Source organism: Tiliqua scincoides, chromosome 1 (assembly GCF_035046505.1).
Source record: "Tiliqua scincoides isolate rTilSci1 chromosome 1, rTilSci1.hap2, whole genome shotgun sequence".
Classification (NCBI taxonomy): Eukaryota; Metazoa; Chordata; class Lepidosauria; order Squamata; family Scincidae; genus Tiliqua; species Tiliqua scincoides.
The window spans coordinates 306,370,824-306,378,151 of record NC_089821.1 but is presented as its reverse complement, the minus strand read 5'-3'; the positions used below and the strand labels follow the sequence as shown (position 1 = coordinate 306,378,151).

Sequence of the window (7,328 nt, the reverse complement as noted above, 5' to 3'; positions counted from 1 at the left end):
AGATGGGGGAACAGCCTGCCTAAAAGCTGGTATGGAAGCTTATTGTCCTATAAATAGCATGTAAGGGGGCACAACAGGGTTCTAAAGCCCCCCCTACCATGGCCCATGGGATGGGGTGCAGGGGGTAAATTGAACCTGGGCCTGTGGTCAAAACAAGACCCAGGAGCCAAAGGAGGGGTCCCAAAAATTTCCTGGGATCATACATTTTCCAATCTCACCAGGACCCATGAGAACGGGGTGCAGGGGGTATATCGTACCTGAACCTGGAGTAAAAAAAGGATAAAATTCTTCTCAGAGGCCTTACCCCCTACCACTCCAGCATGCCCCCCCCCATTTCATGTTCTCCTCTTGCACAAACTAAAAAAGTGAAAACCTTGGGTCAAATGCAGGCTTCCCATTACATGTAGTTTTGTTCTTACAACTGTGACCTAGGAACTGTTACCCTGCACATCCCCGATCTCATCTGATCTCAGAAGCTAAGCAGGGTCAGGCCTGGTTAGTACTTCAATGGGAGACCGCCCGGGAATACCGGGTGCTGTAGGCTTATACCCAGGACGCAAGCTCTGTAGACCTGGATCTTGATATGTTCCGTCAGCTTCTTGTTGGACCAGACTCTCTTTGTGAGTCTGGAAAACATGGTAGCTGCTTTACCGATGCGTTTGTTTAGCTCGGTATCGAGAGAAAGAGTGTCAGAGAGCGGCCCGCTTGGAGGCAGGCTGTGCAGCATGGCCTTTCCCAGTTTGAAGAGACACTTGGCCAACAGTCTGAGGCTAAGAGGCAAAGAAGGAAGGCCCATAGCCAGGGAGACAGACCAGGGACAGACTGCACTTGCTCCCGGTGTGGAAGGGATTGTCACTCCTGAATTGGCCTTTTCAGCCACACTAGACGCTGTGCCAGAACCACCTTTCAGAGTGCGATACCATAGTCTTTCGAGACTGAAAGTTGCCAACCCAACCCATAGGCTTATACCATAGTCTTTCGAGACTGAAGATTGCCAACCATGACCCTGTTTTACATTTCACAACTAAAATGAGAGCTAAGGCAAGACGTTACATGAAAAGGCCTTCCTCTCTTGGTAATGTTGAGGAGTTGATGCAAAAGGGCTGCAAAATGTAGGAGAAATCCTTGTCACTTCCCTCCAAGGCAAACAACATCATCAAGGAGAGATTTTAGAGGGGGGGGGGGGGAATGGCACATGGCAAAAGGTTTAGCCTCCTCCCCCTGTGCCATTATTCCAATCTAGATCCAGAGCACTGGCAATTTTTTAGTTGAAGTGACAGACATGAAATAGTGCATTTCACATCTCACATAATCTGATCCTCAGTCAAACGGAATCCTAAAGATCCCCAGCTGGTGTAAGTGACCGTAGGATCCTGCTATAGCACATTAACTGATCATAGCTTTTTTTTTTTTTAAAAAAAAAAAACAACCTTGGAAAGCAAATGTCATCTAAAGGTAGCCTACTACGATCTTCGCAGTTTTCAGCTCTGAGGTCACACTGTTGCATAGTGTGGAAATCTTGGAGCAGCGGGTCCCTGGAGTATGGAGTTTAAAACCACCAGAGAGACGAAATCCTTGATAGAACTTGACAGGCAAGGAGAAATCTATTAACAGGAACAGCACCATGTACCGGGAGAACAGTTTTGCTTGTGCGGAGAAATTATCTGTCTTCGCTGGGGAATATGGTCTGTGTCAGACCACATCACAATCTCCAGTGTATTTATAGCACTGCGGCCCTTGGTGAGATAAGGCAGGGTTGCCACTTGCTCTTGGGAAAGGGAAGAACTGCCTTTGGAGAACTGAGCAAAAGTTCGTTTATTGAAGGGGACTCACTTTTAAAATTGCTCGTTGGCCAAGGCCTCTCGAGTGAGCTGTAAGCAAGCAAGGTGTCATTTGAAAGGAGAGTAACACATTGTCTGCCGCCCAATTTGGGGGCAAATGGAATGTCAAGCGCATGCATAGAAATAAAGGGGGCTGCAAGGCTTGTGCCTGAGGGCCCCCCCAAAACTGACACCAAGCAAGACATGAAGACAATGATCTTTTTATGTGTCTCAAGCAAATCGTATGCAATGGTGGCTTCCATTCATTTGTTTTGGGGGTATGCAGCCTCCCCCCATGCTTGTGGACACAGAAGTTCCAGTTATAAGTCCTGGTGCTTTCAGAGGTGAGATGTCTCTTCAATTTTGAGCTGTGCAGTTGGTGTTTCTTAAAAAAATAGCACTGCAATTGCACAAATCATGGCAAATTGTTAAACGGTTTGGGCTCCCATGTAGGCAAAAGAAATAATCAATAATAAAATATATCTTTTAATGGCACACAAAGTTTTTGCCTGGTGAAAACCTCAAGCACGGAAAAATCTGCACACAAATTGGCATACAAAATCTGCTCCTGAGAGAACCAGTCCGTAAGCAGAATGTTATCTTAGAGGTTGATCTCAACAGCCAGTCAAGCAAAATGCTGCAGTTTGCAGCGTAACAGATAACAGTGCCCATCTCAGCCAGCATTTGGCACGTCTACTTTCACGACCAAAGCAGACATGCCATTCAAATTGATCAGAGCATGATCAGAACTCCCAACATCTTTTTTCTTTATGCAGAAAGCAGATGTGTGCGGTGGGGGGGTTTTTTGTGTAGGGTGGGTGTTCTAGCCCCTTCCCTGCACCATGGTAGCAATCCAACCAAGCTTAATAGCTGCTTTTAGCACAAGTGGGAAAAATTGTACCCAGAAGTTTTCCCTTCTGCGGCTAATAATCACTCCGGGATCTGGGAGCAGTGGCAAAGCTATAGGGAGGAAAGCACTAAATTTTACAGGCACCTGAACACACCGTGCAAGCGGCCCGTCCCCTTCCCCTTTGGAGCCATTCTGGGTTACGTTTCTCTTTATAACGTTTTGCTCCTGCCACCCAGAATGGCTCCAAAGCGGGGGCGATTGCACGGTGCATTCAGGTGCCTGCAAAACTTAGTGCTTTGCACCCCCTGTAGCTATGCCAGTGGCCAGGAGAGCTATTTCAATTGGCGAAACTGGCATAGGAACAAAGGAGTTAATAAAGCAATAACAACCTCCCCCATGCCACAGACCTGGTCCAAATCCCCTCTGTGTCTGTGTTTTGAGAATTCTTTCCCATCTAGTTCGAATTAGAACATCGATTAATAATGCCCACATCCATTATTCTTTTTAAAAAAGAAAAAACTAAAAAAAAAAACATTCGATACATAATAAATTGGACCATTAAAGCTCATTAATTAATAAATGGAAGCCTGCATTAATGATGCTTCAAATGCTTTTTGCAGCATTAATTACACTTTATTACTTTTGTCATGTTGCTGCTTTGTGCATTTTTTCACTTCTTTGCCCCCCCCCCCCCGGCGATTGGTATTTTTGGCCGTTCGATGCTCCAGTTCCCAAAGGCAAACTTACAAGAACTTTTTCCTTTGCTCCCTCGTTCAGTGGAATAAGCTCCCCTTTCTTACTTGACCCAGTTGGTCAGTGACTCAAAGAATTTGTAAACGGAATGCAGAAGGACAGAACTGAAGCTGATTAACCAGGAAGAACTCAGTGCCAAGCCACTAAACACATTTGCTCCCCTGACCTTGGAACTGGGTCCCTTGTAAACTGGGCAATACGTGGGCTTTGAATTCAAGCATTTTACTACAGTGGCTGGCCATTTGACTAAAGGCCAAACTAGACGTCACTTTAATTACGTCAGTGCTGACATGCTTGGGGATGTTGTAAGTAGCTGTGTGCCTGGGATGGCACACGGCCATCCTGAGCTTCCTGTTTAGCTAGAGAGGGTGCAGAGCATTATGTTTTGCAGGGAACCTCACCATGCTGTGCTTGCGGCCCCTCCCCTTTGGAGCAAGGCATATGCCTCTGTTTTGCTCTAGAAGTCTAGAATGGCTCCGGCACCCACTGAAGCAGATACACCCACACGGGGGTTGAAGGGAGGCAGGGAAAGGGTTGGGCAAAATGGGGTAGAGGACAGATCAGCTGCACAAGAGAGGTGCCACATTGGCACCACATTGGCAGCGTTGCATGGCAAATCCAGAGCTCCTTCCTAGGCCTGATTCACCTGCATGGAGCAACACAACTTTGTGCCAACACTTGATAGGTCTAACAAACATAAGGTAAGGATAATGTCCTCTTGCCTTGAAGAGAACTCAGGCAGCTGAAAATCCCTTCGGGATGCAAAAGAAGCTGCATCAGTGCCTCTGCATCGCTGCACTGGGATTTAAGTAGGGTTGGGCTATAAAAGCACAGTATGGGAGACATGCCCTGACAGAGGGATCAGCAGCTTCAATCTCCCATTTCAGGCTGGCTTTGGGGCATAAAAAAAGGAAGTGTGATGGCAGGTGAATATTTTTCTCTGTGTTGGGGGGGAGTGCATATACTTGAATTAGCATGAGTCTGTTGCGCATATGATGCGCACCCTTCTTGCAACTTATTTGTTCCCGAATTGCCAATTATCTGCAGCAGAACAGCAGCAATGAATGACTCAAGAGTAAGTAATTGGAGAGAGAGAGAGAGAGAGAGAGAGAGAGAGAGAGAGAGAGAGAGAGAGAGAGAGAGAGAGAGAGTTTTGTGGCGCTCCAAAGACTAACAAACTGATTGTGGCATCAGCTTTGGTGGCAAAGAGCCCACATCATTAGATGCATGGAAAGTTATGCTCAGTTGGCAGTGTATGTACATGCACACACACATGTTTGGAGAAGAAAAATGTAGATAGAGGAGCCAAGCAGCTGTGAAATGCAAGAGCTGAGGTCTGTGACGTTTCTAGGCAAAACTTCATACGAGGTAAACACAGTGTCCTTTCACAGCAGCAGTGATTGGTAATCAAAACAGTCTTGTGAGCTTTGCTAGGCTGGCAGCCCAATCCTATCCAATCCAATCCTATCCTATCCTTACTTTCCTGGGAGTAAGTCCCATTGACGCTAATGGGATTTACTTTTGAGTAGACATGCATAGGATTGGGCTGTGACTTGGCACCTGTAGTTGGCAAGAAAACCTGATTTTTTTATCCACAATGAATAGAATGAAACCTGCTGAGGAATTCTAATGTCGCTCTGGAGTCTCCCTTTGAGGTTCTGTTGTGAAAGGGTAGTGTCTTTCAGGTCCTGGGAGACTGTGGGCCTGATCCAGAGCCCTGCACGCTGGCTTAACACCAGCGCGCACTGTCACAAACATGCCATAAGGAACATCTGTGATCAGTACTGGAGCTGAGCCCTGTGTCCAGCCACGCAGCCCAACACGAGACTCCTTGATTCTGCGCTGGCTCAAGAGCTGCCTCAGAATCGAGTAGCCCCACTGTGGGGCTACTTCCCTACCCCTGAGGAGGCACCACAGACTACCCGGTTGTATGTTGGATGCTGCAGTAACAATTTTGGCACCACGGCAGCCTCATGTGCCAGGAAGCTCAGGATTGGGCTGTGAAAAATTCTCCTGTTTGTTTCTGATTGCTGTGCATGCTAATGACAGATTTGTTTCCACTGAGTCCTTTTCAAAAATGCTGACCTGTTTGTCCTACAGTACATAGACGGCAGAAGGGCAGCAGAAGCTGGTGATGATATCAGCAATGCTACCAGGTTATAAGGTGGGGCCTTAGGGAAAAAAGGGGGGTTGGGGCCTCTCAGCACATGTGCTCAAGCCCTCCCCACAGTTTTCCTCACCCTGCATGGCCTTTTCCCACATCTTCATCCCCCCCCCCCCACACACACCTTTGCCCCACCTCTTACAAAGTGAGTGGAAAGAAGCCAAAATTAATGTGAACATTTGTTCAAATGTACCTGCTGTCCAAATTTTATGTAATTTCAGTGATGCAGGCAAGAAAAAAAAGAAAACAGTGACAAATGGGTTGCGTTCCAAACACTGTGAATAACACAAATGAAGGGGAAACAAAATGAACACTTCCCATTTACACGTACATTTGGGTTCCCAGCAGGAGACATTGTGTTGAGGTTTGTGGCAGCTTCCTCTCTCTTGCCATTTTGGCTAGCCATAAGCCACTGAGAGCACATGTTGTGGTTGCTAATTACAGAGTACAGGAAAAGGATTATGTAAGAGCATCAGCTGGAAAGGAAACCACCAGGATTGACTGACCTCAAGGAAACAAACGGTGCCTGACTCTCCATAAGAACAGCCCCACTGGATCAGGCCAAAGGCCCATCTAGTCCAGCTTCCCGTATCTCACAGCGGCCCACTAAATGCCCCAGGGAGCACACCAGGTAACAAGAGACCTCATCCTGGTGCCCTCCCTTGCATCTGGCATTCTGACATAGCCCATTTCTAAAATCAGGAGGTTGCACAAACGCATCATGGCTTGTAACCCGTAATGGATTTTTCCTCCAGAAACTTGTCCAATCCCCTTTTAAAGGCATCAAGGCCAGACGCCATTACCACATCCTGCAGCAAGGAGTTCCACAGACCAACCACACGCTGAGTAAAGAAATATTTTCTTTTGTCTGTCCTAACCCTCCCAACACTCAATTTTAGTGGATGTCCCCTGGTTCTGGTATTATGTGAGAGTGTAAAGAGCATCTCTCTATCCACTTTTTCCTTCCCATGCATAATTTTGTATGCCTCAATCATGTCCCCCCTCAGGCGCCTCTTTTCTAGGCTGAAGAGGCCCAAATGCCTTTCCTCATAAGGAAGGTGCCCCAGCCCAGCAATCATCTTAGTCGCTCTCTTTTGCACCTTTTCCATTTCCACTATGTCCTTTTTGAGATGTGGCGACCAGAACTGGACACAATACTCGAGGTGTGGCCTTATCATAGATTTGTACAACGGCATTATAGTATTAGCTGTTTTGTTCTCAATACCTTTTCTAATGATCCCAAGCATAGAATTGGCCTTCTTTACTGCTGCCGCACATTGGGTCGACACTTTCATCAACCTGTCCACCCCACCTCAAGATCTCATCTGTCACAGGCAGCTCAAAACCCATCAGCCTATATGTGAAGTTTTGATTTTTTGCCCCAATGTGCATGACTTTACACTTACTTACATTGAAACGCATCTGCCATTTTGCTGCCCATTCTGCCAGTTTGGAGAGATCCTTCTGGAGCTCCTCACAATCACTTCTGGTCTTCACCACTCGGGAAAGTTTGGTGTCGTCTGCAAACTTAGTCACCTCACTGCTCAACCCTGTCTCCAGGTCATTCATGAAGAGGTTGAAGAGCACCGGTCCCAGGACAGATTTATGAAGAGGTTGAAAAGCACCTGCCCTCTAATTCCCTGACTGTGGAGTTTTTTTAGTAGCCTTTGGTGAGGGACCGTGTTGAACACCTTCTGAAAGTCCATTTACGAGTATATAATGTCCGCAGGTTCTCCCACAT

General features: G+C 46.8%; 1 pseudogene; it reads left to right on the top strand.

Annotated features, from left to right (window-relative positions):
- The first annotated feature begins 426 nt into the window (after positions 1-426).
- Positions 427-544, top strand: LOC136637841 (5S ribosomal RNA; annotated as a pseudogene).
- Positions 545-7,328: the final 6,784 nt, after the last annotated feature.